The following is a 16639-nucleotide window of genomic DNA, read 5'->3' on the forward strand; positions in this document are numbered from 1 at the left end:
GCCATTTACCCTAATTAACAGATCAACCCTATGTGTTCTGCCAGTGAACAATTGTACCCAATCTGAGCTCAGCAAGCATTATTAGTCTTTTGTGGAAAGGCTTTAGACACTATCTAGCCCAGGGGCGGCGAACCTGATCCATGGAGAGCCGATGCGTTTTTTTGGGATGACGACTCAATCGGCCAATAATAAAATAATGGTTCTCAACTCCAGTCCGGGGGACTGTTATTAGCTGATTGAGAGGTCATCACAAAAAGCCACACTAGCTCTCCTTGGATCAGGTTCACCACCCCTGGACTATCAAATCAGCGCTAAGAGCCAGAGAGTTTACTGGTTAATGCATGTAAGGTTATTTGTGGGTCGTGCCAGTGATGTCAGCGAGACATAGCCACCTGGTAGCCGAAGCAACAAAAGGGTTTTTGCATTTTTATGCTATAACAAGGATTGATTGAGCCATAATGTCAAAGGAGTTTCTTGCTGCGCAGACAGGCCAGCTGCTTTGAAGACAGGCCGTCTGCGCACAGTTCTGATTGTGCAAGTTCAGAAGGCAGCATCAGAACTATGCTTTATGAACAAAGTACGTGTTCACTGTTCTGACTTATTTTCCACTGTGTATCATCGGAAGCAGATGTTTCCATGGCATGGTTCCTCATTCGCAGTGGCTGGGGGTGGGGAGGATGGGGGGGGGGACCAAAACCATTTATAAAGCATTTAACCAGAGGCCTGATCCAGACTGACCCCCCCACCACAGTCCCCCTTGCATATTAGCCTCTGCTGAATAGGTCAGCTCTTTTTAGCATCACTAGCGAGCTGTTTTGTGAGGCAAACAGTGTGTCGAAATGTCACCTGGAATCCTGTCTTGGCATTCTGGAACCTTCCGGCCTCGTCCCGGAAGGTGACAAGTCACCAGTGTAGCTCGGGGTCAGCTGGAGCTGAAGACACTTTGCTTAAAACGTCCGATAAAGTAAACCTTACATCTCGGGATTAATTATTTATTATTTGCTACTCCATCGCTATGGACAGGAAGCCTGGCCATACTGAGCATACCTTGATGGTAGCGCCCGCTGGATTGCCAGGCGTGCCACGAGGTGAAACCATATCGCGATCGGGTTTATGACTTTGGCACAGATCGACTCGCAAGACGAAACTGTTTCAAGACCCGCTTTCAGGTCCGGATCCTTAGGTACATAGGAGGTTTTATTTCGTGTTTTTGAGTGTGTGTCTGCGTCTGTGTGTGTTTTCCTGTGCAGTTTGGATAATTTATGGATTTATGCAAAGTCTGTGTAAATAGTAGGAGCTTGTTTTCCATTTATGAAAAGTGAGAAAGGCTCTTTTGATGAGAATTCCCCGTTTGTACACAGTTAAAAGCTTAATAAAATACTGAAATCTAGATTTTTGAAGCCAACTCACACAGAAACTCTGAACAACATCCTCAGGATTATTTAAAGGTCCTTTCCCCTGCTTTTCCAATCAAACCTTGATTTATGCTAATAAGGTAGTTTATTAATGTGCAGTCTTGATTTAACAGGTCTCCTATTTAATCTCACGAACGTCATGCAGGCCCTGAATGTGTCTGATTTTTCCTGCAGTCTCTGCCACGCGAATCCTGCAAAATTATTCTAGACACAGTATTCCCAGTAGTATCCGTTGTAGAAATACTGGCAAACAGACCTTCTACAGCAAAGATTCTTTTTACAGACGAAAAGCAGGAGACAATCTAGATAATATACCCAGAAACGTCCCTTTGGTCAGTATAACCAGTACAGTCCAAGCGGTACGTTTTTCTCTCTCTTTGAGTCTCCAAGTCGTTCAAGCATAGCAGAATGTTTTTTTCATGTGTGATGGAAAAAAGAAGGAAGTCTACCTGAATCTACCAAACTTTAAGCTTTAGCTGCAGGGTTAGCTACCAGGCAGACCTGGAGAGTCCGTGTTCATTTGTGTTTCTGGCTGGTTCCAGAGTTTTGACTCGTTGCAGCTTGATCCTGGGCATGAGTGTTTAACAGCGACCTGATTTGGGAAGATGTGGTAACTTGGGCTACTTGGGCTGACCCCTCTTTAATCTTCCCTGTAGGCCGGTCTCGCTTGGAGTAGGGGGGAAGGGGCAGTGGTGATCTTGGGTTTCTGCTGAATTTAGGGACAGCGGGCAAGCTTAATGCTCCAGGGGAAAGATCTGAATTAATACTGAGTCAAAACATCGGCCACACAGCAGGAATAACGTTGACATTCTTTGTTGACAGCTAGGCCCCTAGAACAAGGTGCCCTCCAATGAAGGTCCAGGCCCAGCCATCTATGACGTGTTTTATTTTTGCGCAGGCCAAAGGAAAAATGAGCGTTGTCATGTTTTGCAGACATTATTTTCTTTCCCCTTATAAACCCCCAGAGAAACACTACTCAGTGTTAAGGGTCTGTAAAAGTGCACCTGAAGGTGTCTTGTTTTGGAAAATGATGCACTACCAACAGCAACTACATCTTTCAGAAGCTGCGGACAAGTAGGCGGTAGTCATAGTTGATGGGCCATCTTTTAAAAAAATTACAATGCATGCACTTCGGCATGGTCAAGCATGAACACAAGTTGTGTTGTATGATCCGTGCGACCACGACTTGTTTAACGATTACCTCAGTTAGCGACCATTCGTAAATACGAATATAAATGCATCTCTATTAGTCTACCGTGATTTTCAGTTAGCGACTATCATACTTAATGACCTGGTCATTGGAATGGAACTTCATCATTAAATGAGCAGAGGATGTATTGCCAGTCAGAGTTCAGTTTAGGTGTTCGTGAGTGTTTTGCAATCTTCCTGGTCGTTATCTCACTTATCCATCACACTGACAGCCTTTGGTCTACCAGATAGCTCTGGCCTCTGATAGGCCAAGGAAATTAGTTATTTTTTAGCTAGGTATACTTAACAAACTGCTTAAACTTGTCGGGCTGGAAATCAGGAACGCTCATTCTCAGAATGCAAACACCGGGGCCCTGTTTTGTTTATGTTGGAGCACAGGCCCATCCTTTGATGCCGTTTGTGGTCTCCCGCATCGCGCCCGAGCAAATCAGCTTGAGGAGAAAGCGATGGTTTGAAGCATTTTCTTTACTGCTAGGGAACTGGATGCGAACCAGTACTTCAGAAGTTGGGAACTCCGATAGAAAGCTGCTCCAAACATTGGGCGAAAGCGGGGGCTTCGGATGGAACACTTTTCCTCGAACGACAGACGGATGTTTATTGCACTTAATGGAGCTGGCAGTTTGGACTGCGAGGTTCCTGTTTGCAACTATTTGTAATTCTGCAGAGTAAACAGCAGGGTGCCGTTTACAGGCTGAACGACGGCGTGCTTCTGCGCCGGGGCCCCTAGCCATTAGCAACAGCTCCTGCTTGAATAGGGCAGTGGGGGCCCGTAAAAGCCCAACCTGGGGTAGGATGTGTAGATAAAAATTGTGTCTCTGGGACCGGTGTAAGATAATCAGCAAGGGACACTCGTAAATTGAGCCTTTAAGGTGAACTGTTGTGCTGGGAAGTTCCTGTCAGTCGCAAAGCCGATTAACCACTGGTGTCAGTAGAGGGCAAGGGGCCTGCTTGTAGAACTTTCCGGAACTGGCTCCTTTATACAACAAACCACTTCTCAAGAATGGGGTTAAGTCTACAAAGTCTACATCGCCTACAACCCACTCTGTTGTATTTTGCCAAATGTAATTCTTCATTTATTTTCTTTCTTCTTTCCACAGATTGGTCCTGGGATCTTGGATGCCCGAGAGGTGTCCCTTGCCCATCTGCCTGGAGACGTCCCCAACCCCCACCCCGCAACTGCCTGCTGTCGGAAGCCTTGCCGTTGGGTGCTGGAGAAGCAAAAGTAAGGTGCTACAGATAGTGAGAGGGTCACCACTGTCAAAGGCTTCGGCTGCAGAAAGGAGAGTTCAACGAAAATATGCCTGGCCCTGCCTTTTTAAAACAATCTCTCATTTAAAAAATGTGTTGTATCAGTGTCCAGGCCGAGGATGACACAGAATTATTATCTAATATTAGACTGGTATGCAAATTTTGCATCTTTTGAAAGTTCAACGGCTAGTTGCGTAGGTAGGTGCTGTTGCTCGGAAGGCTGGTACGTAATGGACTCCTACGGGGGTTTTTTTGCTGTATAAGCGGATATGGGCCCAGTTTGCACCACAGGAATGTTACGCAAACAGTGATTCGGCAGTGGAGGGAGAGGAGGAGGACCCTGCCTCTGCTAGTCTGCTCCCGAGCTTACAGGTCACATCAGCGCCACTCGGGGAAATGGGGCCTCCCATGTCTTGAATATTAAAGCTCTCCCCAGGTCCATTTTCACTGACCGACTTAATGCGAAATGTGTTTCCATAACAAATTTAATGGCATATGGTTTGGGCACTCCAAGATGAAGCAAGCTGGTTGGGGGTTGGGGGGGGGGGGGGTGGCTTGTTCCTGGAGATCGATATAGCAGAAGCTCTCCTGGGTTATTTTAGGAGCATGTAGTGACAGCGTTATTAATGGATTCTATTTAGGAGTCAGATTCTTCCAAGTTTCCCTAAGCTCTTCTCTTAAAGAGGAACAAGCACGATACGGATCTTCACAGCTTCAGCTGCTGACCGTGGTCTTGTTTATTTTCATAAAATCTAGCCTGGCTTCACACCAAATTCCTGTCAGGCCTACGGCTTAGGTGAAGACCTGAGGAGTGACACTTCATGCCTCTCCTTCTAAAAACCAGCAGAGACTCCTAAGCCTTTTTGTAGTCACGTGACCAAACGTGCCTGGCAAAGATTTCAGCCTCGGTATGGCGAAAATGTAGAATCGCGGCCTCACTGGGCCTTGCAATCCAGCACTGTCAGTCGTGATTGACAGTTCCTGGGGATTTCGGGGGAAAGACTTCAGGGCAGTGAAAGACAGAGCCAAGGTGTAACACTGACAGCCGATTGTGAGAGCTTTGCGCTTCCTAATTCCCAAGTCAGATCATATCATCTACGCATAACTTGGCTACTCATTGCGTTCCGTCGTGAGTTCCCAGCAATGACTCATCATTTTAAAGTTCTGTCTCTGGTGGTCATTTGCCTCGATTTCTTTAGATTTTGTAGGATAACCAACACTTTTAGATAACCTGCGTGTCACATACCCGTTTTGGTGTTGATCTCTGAATATCTTTCTGATGGCTTTATTGTATTTTTGGCATAGCCAGGTGCCGGTACAGCCTGAAAATGAACGAACCATGTCTTGCTCAGATTAGGTAACAGCATGTCTTGTGTGAAGTCAAACTTCTGTCGATCCGATGACTCTCAAGCGCCCCTCTCTCTCGTCCTGACTGCATCGGAGAGGAGGGAGGAAGCAGGTATTCATCAGCAGACCTCTGAGCCACGACCACTTTTTCCGTGTGATCCCAGCCCTCGACGGCCCCAGCAAGGAGAGACAGAGAGAGAAATGTCAGGCACGTAATTGGGGTGAGCAGATCCCCAGGAGAGATAAAGAGATGGTTTATTATGCTTCCTGAAGCATGCCTTCCCGGGCGCTGCGCTCTGCCGCTCTCGCACCGCCGTAACCCCCGATTCCCCCCCCAAGGCTCACTCGTAACAGACAGGAAAAATTAAAACACCGGGTGCTTAAAGAGAGATTCCGCACAGGCATTTCCGCACGTAGGAGGGCCGCCCTGCGCGCCTGAGTGCGTCAGCGAGCGACTGCGTTACGCACAGGGCTCCGTGTCGTCCTGATCTCCCCCATCTGTGCTAGGCCCTTTACGCTGCAGAAGGCTTAATTACTTTTATCATTACTTAGCAAACATTTCAGTGTCAATTGAAGGCTTCCTTATAAGGATGGAAAATTAGTTGTCCCATTTTTGTTGTCGGTTCAAAAGTTAAGAGCACTTGGAAAAATGGGAATTCAGTAAAAATGGCAAGTAATAGTTTATGACGATGCTTCATTTGCACAAGTACAGTTACAATGGAGTGCTTATTTACATATATCCCATCATGCTCTCATTTGAAACACACACAGAAGTAAAGCTTGGGGTCTGCCATTTAGATGCAACCCCTGGAGCATTTTGAGGGATGGGTTAAGGGCCTTGCTCAAGGGCCCAGTGGTCATGTGACTATGCAGCTGAGGACAGGATTTGACCCAGTGACCTTCTGATCACAGACACAGAGGTCTAACCCGTGCTAAGCCAATATCACCATAGCTCTGAAGTGTTGCCTGAAGTTAAACAAGTTTTTCCGTTTATTCACTTGACTTCTTAGGATCTGCTTTGTATCATAACGTCAGCAGGGGCATCTTGACACGTGTGCTGTTTACAGGACGAGATCGAACATGATCAGAATTAGCAGTCAAAACATCCACAAAAGCTACATAATGAGTTTCACCACAGCCTTTTTTCCGATTTAATTAGCTTAATGCTAGTTAGCTGCTTTAAAACAATCTGTGGGTCCGTTTGTCCATTACCATTATTCACATTTCAAAATAGCATAAATGGCTGCTAATCCACGTCGGTATCTGGAAGAGAGAAGAACCCAGCCTAGTTCATAGTTCCTGCCCGAATAGGACATTCCCCTGGGAGCTAGCGTCCGTGGCTGCGGTTCATGACGGGTGGCATAAATGCATGATATACGCACGGCAAGAGGGCCGGCAGCTGCGGAATAATACGTCACACATGCGGACAATAATCTGTCGCCTCTTAAACTAATGTGGCCGGGATTCTTAGGAGACCCAGGAACACAACTGTGCCATAAAAAGGAGAAAATCACATACGTGGCGCTAGCAGATGTAGGGTTTTATAGCTCGTATAAAGTCAGCACTGCAAGTGAGCAGGGAATAGTTAGCTGGTTTTTAAAGGAGTTTTCCCGTGGATGGTGTCAGATGCTCCGGAAGACTCTGGAAGCCCACGTTCCATCTGCAAACCTGCAATGGGAAGTTTGAGGTAATGAGCCTTGCGGCCGACCTCAGTCTGTCGTTTTCCGGGGGACGCCTCCTTATCGTAATTTTGGCCTTCTGAGTGCGCTGAAATTGGAGCAGTTTCATGTGTGCGTATGTTGAGCAGCCCTGTCAGCACATGGAGTGTGCAGATGGGCAGATTGGCGGAATGTCGCGTGGACGCGGTTTAAACCCGTGGTTTCAGTCTCTGATCCCGGTTCCACACCGGGCCGGGCTCCTAACGAATGATGCCTTGTCGAGTTGCCGGTGAAATGGTTTGTGCCATTACCTCAAACCGCATTCACGGCTCTCGCTGCTATTATTTTTTTCCTTTTAGGTGAATTGATAAATAGCTATGGGCTTTTTTAAAAATTTCAAATAAAATCAGTTTCTTTTTTGTGACCATTCGCAAATAAAAATTAAATAAATTAATAATTCATTTTTGCTTAATTAGTTTTTTTTTTGCTGTTAAACAATCAATTTTATAGTCAGTAAAACTTAATTTAATCTAATAACAGATGTTCAGTCCGCTCTCAGTCGGTACTCCCCACAGCTGACTGTGAGCTCCCCCCAACGCTGATTCAGAGATGCACTGTCCCAAGTGTCTAGCTATTATTTGGCTACTGTCACTCAGGCCTTTATCTCTGCCCATTTCTTCTGCATTCAACTTGTCGACTATGAGAACTAAATGTTAACTTATCCGTCTAATATATCCCAACACCATTTTTGCTAGATAGCCAACATTATTCACTTTGTATGGGTCATAATGTTTTGGCTCATATATTTAGCATGGGTTCAGTCATCTTTATTTAACAGCTCAATCGAGGATAATTAATGAAGGGGCAGGGATCATGTCCTGCTGTTGTCATGCTGCCCTCTGTCACCTGTCACAGTATAATATCATTTGCCAATATGATTGTTTGTTTAGAGTTCTCTCTCGCTTAGCAATGGAATTGGCTTCCCTGACGAGTGACGTTGAATCACAATCAGCAATTAAGTGCAGTTTCACGTTTCGAGAGCTGGCCGACCCCTGTTTGTCACACTCCTGACAACATCTCCTCGTCTGTTGGGTGTACTACCGGCCTTCGGTGCAGGGGGGGGGAGTGTTTTAGGCTCATCATGCTTTGTGTTGACTTGATGCATTTATCGGCAAATAGACTCTAGCCAATGATGTTTGACGCGGCGAGAGAAAGTGGCGTCTCCATAAAATGCTTTGAAAAGTCGTGTCTGACTGCAGACAGCATCACAACAGAGGGCAAATTAAGCTAGTAGGCGATCAGTCCTGCTGATCCACAGGGACACGAACTAAAGTTTGTGTATCTTACTGTATACAGCCAACAGCAATACTAAACATCCTTATGGACCAGAATCTGCTAAAAGAAATTTTTAAACTCAAGGGTAAAGATTCCATTGCAGGTTTCGCCGAATGTTTTTTACTTGTATTCGCATCAAATGCTGAGGCCACCATAGTTCTCTTGCTTGCAAATTGGATTCTGGGGAGCCGTTCAGGCTTGGGCAGTTCTGTCTGCCGGCTTAATAAATAAAAAATAATAGCAAGTTTTAGCTCGTTAACAATCCTCAAGTCGTCAACACATCCCACAGAATCCATCGCAATTTCCGAAGCATTCCTGGTCCTGGAGAAAGACTAAGAACGAAACAATGACAGATGGTTTGACGTTTCACCCACGTTTAACAGAAAAGGGTCACTGCTTGGCTCTCCACCTGAATCCTTAGCCCCCCTTGCCTTTGTGGTAAACTTCCAGGGGAATTCTGGGTCATCAGCAGGCATGTAGGAGCTCTGAGCAGCAGAGCTGCCCGTGTTCATCCACGTGCTTCGTTCTCTTTCCGTTAAACGTCAGCTTGAATTTGTCGAAAGCAAATGCGACACAGGCACTCTGAAAGCACGTCCTGGTGCTTGAGAACAGAAAGGCTGCCTTTTAAAAGCTGGAGAATCTTGGGCCTTTTACTTTTATTATTAGTCTGATGCGATAAGCATACAGGTAGAGGATGAAAAGCACCTCATAATTGATTTTGCACGTGGAGTAAAGTTTCCTTGAAACGTGTGCATGAGGTGAAATCGGATTATGGTTGGGGCTGCAGACTCGTGCTGTGGGTGAGCCCAGTGTGACCCGTTTGAGTCGACTTCTGCGTGTTTTTCTGATGCTACACGCTGGCAGCTATTTAGCAGCGACTGACAAAAATTGAGTATTTACACCAAAAAAATTACCGACCTTCTATGGTGATGAGGGTAATCAGCATGCGCCCGGCACTGCGCAAAGCAGCAAACCACCAGACTCTGATTGGATTTCATCTGTGCCACCTCCGAGTCCTTCAATCAAAGCTTGTGACGCCGTGGGAAGCAAATGGACAGTCCCTCCACAAACGGGGGCTCCCTCCCACCACTGAAAATCACAGCAGCTCTGCTCCTTGTTTGAAACGTATTGTAAATGGGCTGTCGCGGCTGTTTCTTTGTCAAAAAAGATTAAATAAACAAAATCATATTATGATTGAGAGTCGGAGCCAGTTTTATGAAAAGCACAATTCTGCATGATGGTTATTCACCGTGACAGAAAAGAAACGTTAACAATCTTCGTAAGGATGCGGCTGTTTTTATCGTGTGTTTGCAAGACTGCTGCTCTTTTGTTGATGTGACTGGCATCTCCGTCACATCCCTGTAAAATGACTTGATTTGCACGTTGAGCACATGGAGATGAAAATTAATGCAAAATTATTGGTTAGTGTTTTTCGTTTGACGGCACGCTCATCGCAGCGCCTGTCACACTGTGTGGACGAAAGGGTGCAGATTCCAGGGCTCCTGTCATGGTAGGGTGAGGAGAAACCTTTCAGTTGTTGTGAGCGAGGCTGATTTATAGCAGTCTGGTGCGTTAAGGGAACTGCTTACTAGCAGAAAGAATAGCAGCTTCTCATGGCAGTCAGCAGAAGGCCTGTGGGCCTTTCGTTTGGCCCCAGGTCGGATTAACCCCCCAGTCTTCACGCTGAGCCTCAATTTCGAGCAAGACCCGACAGAAGGAGGACAGATGTGATGGCATTTCATCTTCTTTGCAAAGGAGGATGCTACGCTCTTTTTGAGAAGCAGACTGGGCTGCTACAGTGAAGGAGGGAGGTGATTGCATGTAGATGCTCTGCTTCCCATAGCAGAAGGACCAAGAGGAGCATGTTTAAGGGAGGAATGACCAGCTAATTTAGCTTTTATGACGTAATTGCTCACACCGAAGAGTGATATGGTCACAGGATGTCAGCCCGTGTCACCGCATGGACCTAGGTGGCGGGGCAGGGTGTGAAATGGCTGTCAGGATGCCGAGGTAGATCTGGGCTCTATCCAGAACATTCTGTGGTGGCTGCAGGGTCGATTGTAGGATTTTCTTTATGGTGGAAGGCAAAAGAGGGGTCATAATTCACACAGAGGGGCCAACCTTATCATTAGCCAATGATTTGTTTTTAAGCGATGAGTGACAGGGAGGGGGCACTCAGGGAAACAATTTTTAGCTGGGGCCATTGTTCCTCTGGCCCCACCCCAGTAAATGTTCTTGGGTGCCTGGCACTTTGGGTAAATTCATAGCTATGGTGGACCTGTACCACAGCACTCCCCCACCCCCTCCCCCCCACTGCTCCTCCCACTTTTACTTGTCACATTCCCCATTTTCGGCCGGAGCTTTCTAGAAGGTGGCTCTGAAGTTTCTCCTCTGAGCTTCTAACCATCCCAATAAATCAGCTGAAACTCCCCTGTTTTACTCCTGAATAAATTAGTCTAATTTTAAACGCGTGCTAACGAACCCACTGGAGCAGCCGAGGATCCAGGAAACTTCCCCTGATTCGAGTCCACTTTGGCTTCGGCCTAAAATAACAGGAACATTTTAAATATAATCCTTGCTAGATTCCTTCCATTAAACTTATTCATGTTAAATGGCAGATATAAAAATAACTGTGGATCTTGAGTCTTTAAGGAAAAATAGCCACTTAAGCCAGCAAAAACATTTAGAGAGTGTGAAGTTCAAAGTTGGGTGGATTTTTTTGTGTTTCTGGCGATAGTCCATTCGCCGCCAGCTTGGGTGGTTGGGTAGCCCACTTATTGGCTGTTTGTACAGTCCCCAGTTTGCCCAGTGGCACAGTCTAGCTTGCTGCTTCAAAACCACTACCTCCGACACAGCTGGTCTGCCCATCAGGCAGCATAGGTGGCCGCTAGGCACGCCATCTTCTGAGGGGGCGCTGACGCAGAGTGAGGCAAAGGGAGTTTGGGCAGTGAAGTGAGGCCTGGGTGCTGCATGGACATCGGTGGTCTCTGGAGACGGGATCGATGGATCCATGGGTCCAGGACATGCTTGCTTCAAACCGACATTCTTGTTTACGTTTGATTGGCTGATGACATTGTCCCCCACCTACCCACAATCCCTTAGAGAAAAAAAACACAAATCCTTCTGAAAGCCATTGTGAATATTAAAACCTTTAATGGGTGTCATTTGATCAGTATTCTATAGAACAGGGTTCCCTGATTGAGGTCCAGGAGGGCTAGTCTGCAACACAGTTTACAAACACACCTACTAAACCTAGCAATTAGCCGGTGAGCTGAGCAAGGTGTGTTTGTGCAGGGAAGTCTGCAGACTGTGGAGCACCCTGCCAGCTATTGTACCTTTCGCCATATGTGCCCGTATGTTGAATGGACTGGCATCCCGCCTGAGGTGCCACCTTCCTCGTTATCTGTGCATCCTGGGTTAGAATGTCTGTACTGGATAAGCAGTTATGGAAGGTGGATGGAGAGATGGCTGGATGGATGGATATAATTATGTCATTATTTAAAGGTCTGCCTGATTATATACACAATAGCTAGTTTATTAGGTACGGCTGCTCATTAACGCAAAAAGCCCCTACAAACAGCCAATCACGAGACTGCGATTGAATACGTACAACAACCAGAAGGAGTCGGGAGGGGAGCGGGATGTCAAGGGGCTATAAATGTGACGTCGCTGGTGGCTCCAACGGCCTCCTGGCTGGGATTTTCTCACACTTCCGTGCCTGGAGTTTACAGAGAAATGGTTGATGAACAAAAAGCGCCCTGTGATTGCCGATCTGTGTCGGAGAGCTCCGTGCTCATTAGAGAGGTCAGAGGAGAAAGGCCAGAGTCACTCAAGCTATCCGGGGGGGGGCCACAAGTGCAAAAATAACAACTCAGGGTGTGCAAAAGCTTTCGCTGGAGACGCCAGGGTGTCCCGCATGGGGTGTCCACTGAAGGGGCAGGTGGGTGTCTCTGTCACCAGAGGCTGCTCTTCAGCTCCTCTTTTTCTTCTCTTTTTCTTCATCTTCTTCTCTCTCCTTTCTGTCACGACGGGGTTAGTAATCAAAGCGAATCTTAGTTCAGATCAAACGAGCCTTGAACCGAGCGGCACCGGGTGACGATCTGAAGTGACACGGTGACAATGACAGAGGGCCGGTGACCATTAACTCCACAGGCCCCCAAAGGCGAAGTAATTCATCTAATGGCCCGAACGGGGCTGCCGTTACTCTCAGCCATTTCAGCTAAGTAGAATTAAAGACGTTTCACTTCTTTGCTCTGTTTGTTCTTTTTCCGTTAGATATTTAGCTATTTTAATTAACTCGGCCCATTCTGCATCTGCACAGCCAATATTGGCTTTTATTTAGAATCCCCGATTAGAATAAAGAAAATGATTGCGGAGAAGTGAGCATTATTCCCGATGCAAAGGCACTCCTGTGCTTGTATGTCTAATGGGAGACCACTATTCACACAAAAAAAATTAGCTACATTAATTAGCTAAAGTGGATTCATTGCTCCTTTTTCCGATTCCTGTCTCATATGAGCGACTCGTGTGGTCTGTGTCATATGCTCTCTCTCTCTCTCTCTCTCTCTCCCCCTCATATTCTGTTACCCTGACCGCAAAAGCTGGGCTGTGGTTTTTTTTTTTCCCGGAAGCAGTGAGTGCAGCTGCTTTACCTCCCTGTCACAAGTGCGGAGAATTCCGGATCCCATGACCCACGTAGAACAGGCAGATCGGCGGCAGCCGTGCTTACTGCCACTGCGGCCCGGTTCCTTCTGCCATCTTCCGCGTCCTGTTGCCACCTCTCAGGAAACACTTCTAGAGCATTCCGCAGAGGTGAGGGCCAATGAAATACGTGTGAGGCTTTACCAGCCTGGCATTCCCAGCCCCTTTCCTGTTTGTGGTCTTGTGGTCGGAGCAAATATACGGAGAAGTGAAAATTTTAGAGGAAACCCACTTCTGGAAAAGTGTGTCAAGTCAAAAAACCATTTTTCTGCATGATGATGTTTTTCAGATCATCACAGGATGGGGGCTTGCTGACACCCCCACCTGCGTTAAGTGTGGTACGTTGTAATGCCTGATGATATTTACTTTTCTTCTTTTGGGATTTGGGGCAATTCCGGATTCCCCTGATCCCGTGCAAAGCAAAATAGCTAAAGACAGCATTCAGTTATCTGCTTAATGAGCTCATAAGCGATAAACTGTGTCTTTTTGCCTAATGGGCTTTACTGAAGTTGAGGGTTCATTCTTGTCTTGTACGGGTAAACGCCTCCCCCCGGGTGTCGCATCTCATGTTAGCGGCTTTCGCGGTTATGCATCATGCAGTGTCATACTCACTGATGCCATCATCACTCGCAGAAATGCCTGGCAGACATTACAACAGAAGATGCTGTAAACATTATCAGCAGTAAGAAAAGCACATGTTTTATTCATACTTTAGAAGTCGTTAGGGACCATCTTCCCCTCCCAAAAAAAACTGCCCCCCCGCCGTTAATGCCACCGATCTGCAGCTGCCTGGTTCCTGCCCAATTCCTGTCCACCCCCACCCACTTCTCCTCCTGTCCGTACTCAGCCCAGGTCTGTCTTTCTGGGCGAGCAGCTGCATTCGGGAGTCTTGGACCAATGGGGAGGGCGGGGGAGGGTCATTATGACTTCAATGTTTAGCCCGCCTCTCTCCCCAGCCTCCTCGCCGGCAACCTCCTTCCTTACTCTAATGGTGCAGGAACTTCAAAACAAGAGGGAGGAGAAAAAAAGGGGAGAGAGTGCAGCAAGCGTAAGTGCTGCATCTGAAGCACCTTGGCTGTGGATGTGAATGCGCTCCGCGGCGGGAAGGTGGTGATTATCGACGCTCTTCTTCCATCCAGGTGGGCCGCACCGGTTCCATTAGGTGCCTGAACACAAATGAATTATTAGCGACTCTGACCGGTGCGAATGAGGGAGAGGTGGCCGCTGGCCGAGCGCCGTCGCCTAACAGCAGAGAGCTAATTAGAGAGGCAAGAAGGCTGTAAAAATAAACCATGGCGCTGCTGTGGCTAATGGCCGCCGTTAGGGCCTGCAGCTTCCCGTCGCATTACATGCACCGTCAGCAAAGGCACTAAATCGCAGCAGAAGAGGACATGACAAGACTGATATCAGAACAGTTTATACTGAGTTGGGACAATGCCCCCCCCCCCACTTACCTGCACCACTAGCGCAAAAATATCACAGTCATGGCAACTGATGATGGGAGACGGCAAATTTTATACAGGCGTGCGTCTAAATATCAGCATTTGCATAGAATGTGTCTAGACATGATAATCGTGGGAACCCGCCTGGGTCTCTGCCCGATGAACCTTGACTGCGCTTGGCTTTTATTGGAGAGACGCGTAGCCATACAACTCGAGCTCGCCTGACTCCTGTTTCCGTGCATCGCGTCTGCATCTCCCTCGACCCACGCCGGACGTGCTTCCCATCATCCGACGAGGACGTGAGCCTGGAAAGCGGTAGATGGCCAAGGTCGAACTCCAGCATTGGCTGAAGGACGGTGGGATTGAGACAGGGGGGCCTGATTTCTGGCCTGGCACATCATCCTTGTCCTTGTAAGGAGGGGGTACCTCTGGGGGCCTTCATGCTCTTAAGTCGGCCAAACGTGAAGCTACCTCCCCATCAGCAAGCTCAGCGGAGTCCTTTCAGGTCATCCGTATCTGAGGAAGGGCCTCCTGTGACCAGCGGTAGAGCCGGAGCCACCGGAAAGGAGCTGCTGTAGAGAGCAGCCGGCAGTGTTGTTTTGTCACGGAATCGAGTGCGAAAAACCCCTGAAGGTTGCATCAGTCCTCCGGTGGAGCGATGGCATGAAATGAACTCGCTCCTCCAGTGTGGCGTATCCTCAGCAGCCTAATAAACATGCAGGAAGAGCTCGGAGCAGATGAAAAAGATCCCGACTCATTATTTGGCTAGTTGGTGGCAGTTCTTTGCGATGCTGCATGCTCTGCCCTCGATACGGTGGGGGGCATTAAAGTTTGATGGCTTTCACTGTTTACCCTGAGAAGACCGGAGAGGCGACGCTACCTTGGTTTGCACGCACAAGCTCGCGGTCGGAAACCTGAGCTTGGCCCCATTCAGAAGGACGGATTTAGGGAAGGCAAAGAAGGGACCCTGTACCACAGGCGAGGCAGAGTCAGATCGCCAAATTTGATACATCAGTTGTCCTCATGTCCCAGAGTGGCTCATATGCCCTTTCAAACAATGTCAGTCTTGCCAAAAGAGGCAGATTGGATGGGATGCATTTGATTGGTTCAAGCATTCAGGGGAGTCGCGGCCATTCTGAACCTTGCACGACACTTTTTCCGGAAGCCAATCATGTGGCAACAATGCTAATATTACCATGGAGTTTTTGTCGAGTGTCGTACACAGTGTACACAATGGTCAGCAATGGTGTCTCACTGAGACATTCAGACACTTACGGGCTGACCAGCCTGTCTGTAAAGCCTCAGGTGCAGTGGGACATGCTGGATGGGCGCCACGTTCTTCTGTTGTGAGGTCTGCCATTGGGAGGTCTCCCATCCAGCCATTGCAGGAGATAACAGCCAGACCAGACCCATTTAAAATGATGGGGAGGAAGATGTTTGAAAAAGCCATCCAGCATTTGCTACCTTGTTGATGTTGCCTACTGCTTATTTACGTCATTGTTGGGTCCGTTGGTGTTTCATAGTAACAAGAAACTCAATGTGGGGGGGGGGGGGTGTTTTTTCAGAGCTGCAATCCCATTTGCAGCCGTCCTACAATTTGTTGAGGTTGACCACAGGTGTTTCCTAGAAATTGCCGGAGAAACTGGCCACAGAATCATCTCGTCTGAATGCAACACGGTGCTTGTAGCTGTCAGGAAGCGCAGCATCTGCTCAAACATGCTAATGGCTTAGGTTGGTTGTACATAGACCTCTTTTGCAAAGACAAAAAGCCTCTGTCATTCGAAATCCGTTTTTTTTTTTTTGTGGCTGTTATTTATTTCCCTGCTAGTGTATTGTCAATAATTAACGCTTGGGGTTAAATACGCCTCTTGGGAAAGTCTACAAGGAAGGCAGATAAGGGGAAGCCAGTTTGTCAACAAGCACTGTTTTGTCACAGTGTCGCATTTATTATTTTGTTTTTTTTTTCCCCCGCATTTGTTCTTGTACGCTGTGCTGCGTCCAAGCGTGGGACTGTTTTCCAGTACTGAACATCAGACCCGTGCAGTCCAGCGCAGCCAGAGAAGTCCAGAACATCAAACCTTATCATCACCACATCGGTGTACTTCTTTGTTTCTTAAGAGTTTTACAAATAAGAAGCGGTTTGAGATTGTTCGACTATGTATTATGGGAAATTTGGGCTTTGTAGGTCACTGCTAAGGCAGGGAGACCGTGACATAAATGCCCTGCTACATACTGTAGATGATGAACTCAAAGGAAATAAAGTAGAGAAGGACTTATTCTCCAA

The 16639-nt window shown here is 47.4% G+C and overlaps 1 protein-coding gene across 2 annotated transcripts in view; it reads left to right on the plus strand.

Moving 5' to 3' along the window:
- Window positions 1–16639, plus strand: part of LOC125718625 (semaphorin-6D-like) — a 105161-nt gene that overhangs the window by 17779 nt on the left and 70743 nt on the right. For both annotated transcript variants that reach the window (XM_048992545.1, XM_048992544.1), the window contains exon 2: window positions 3722–3846. The gene's annotated coding sequence lies outside the window, so the exon portion shown is untranslated. The remainder of the gene's footprint in view (window positions 1–3721; window positions 3847–16639) is intronic.

The sequence above is a fragment of the Brienomyrus brachyistius genome, chromosome 23 (genome assembly GCF_023856365.1).
Source record: "Brienomyrus brachyistius isolate T26 chromosome 23, BBRACH_0.4, whole genome shotgun sequence".
Taxonomy (NCBI): Eukaryota; Metazoa; Chordata; class Actinopteri; order Osteoglossiformes; family Mormyridae; genus Brienomyrus; species Brienomyrus brachyistius.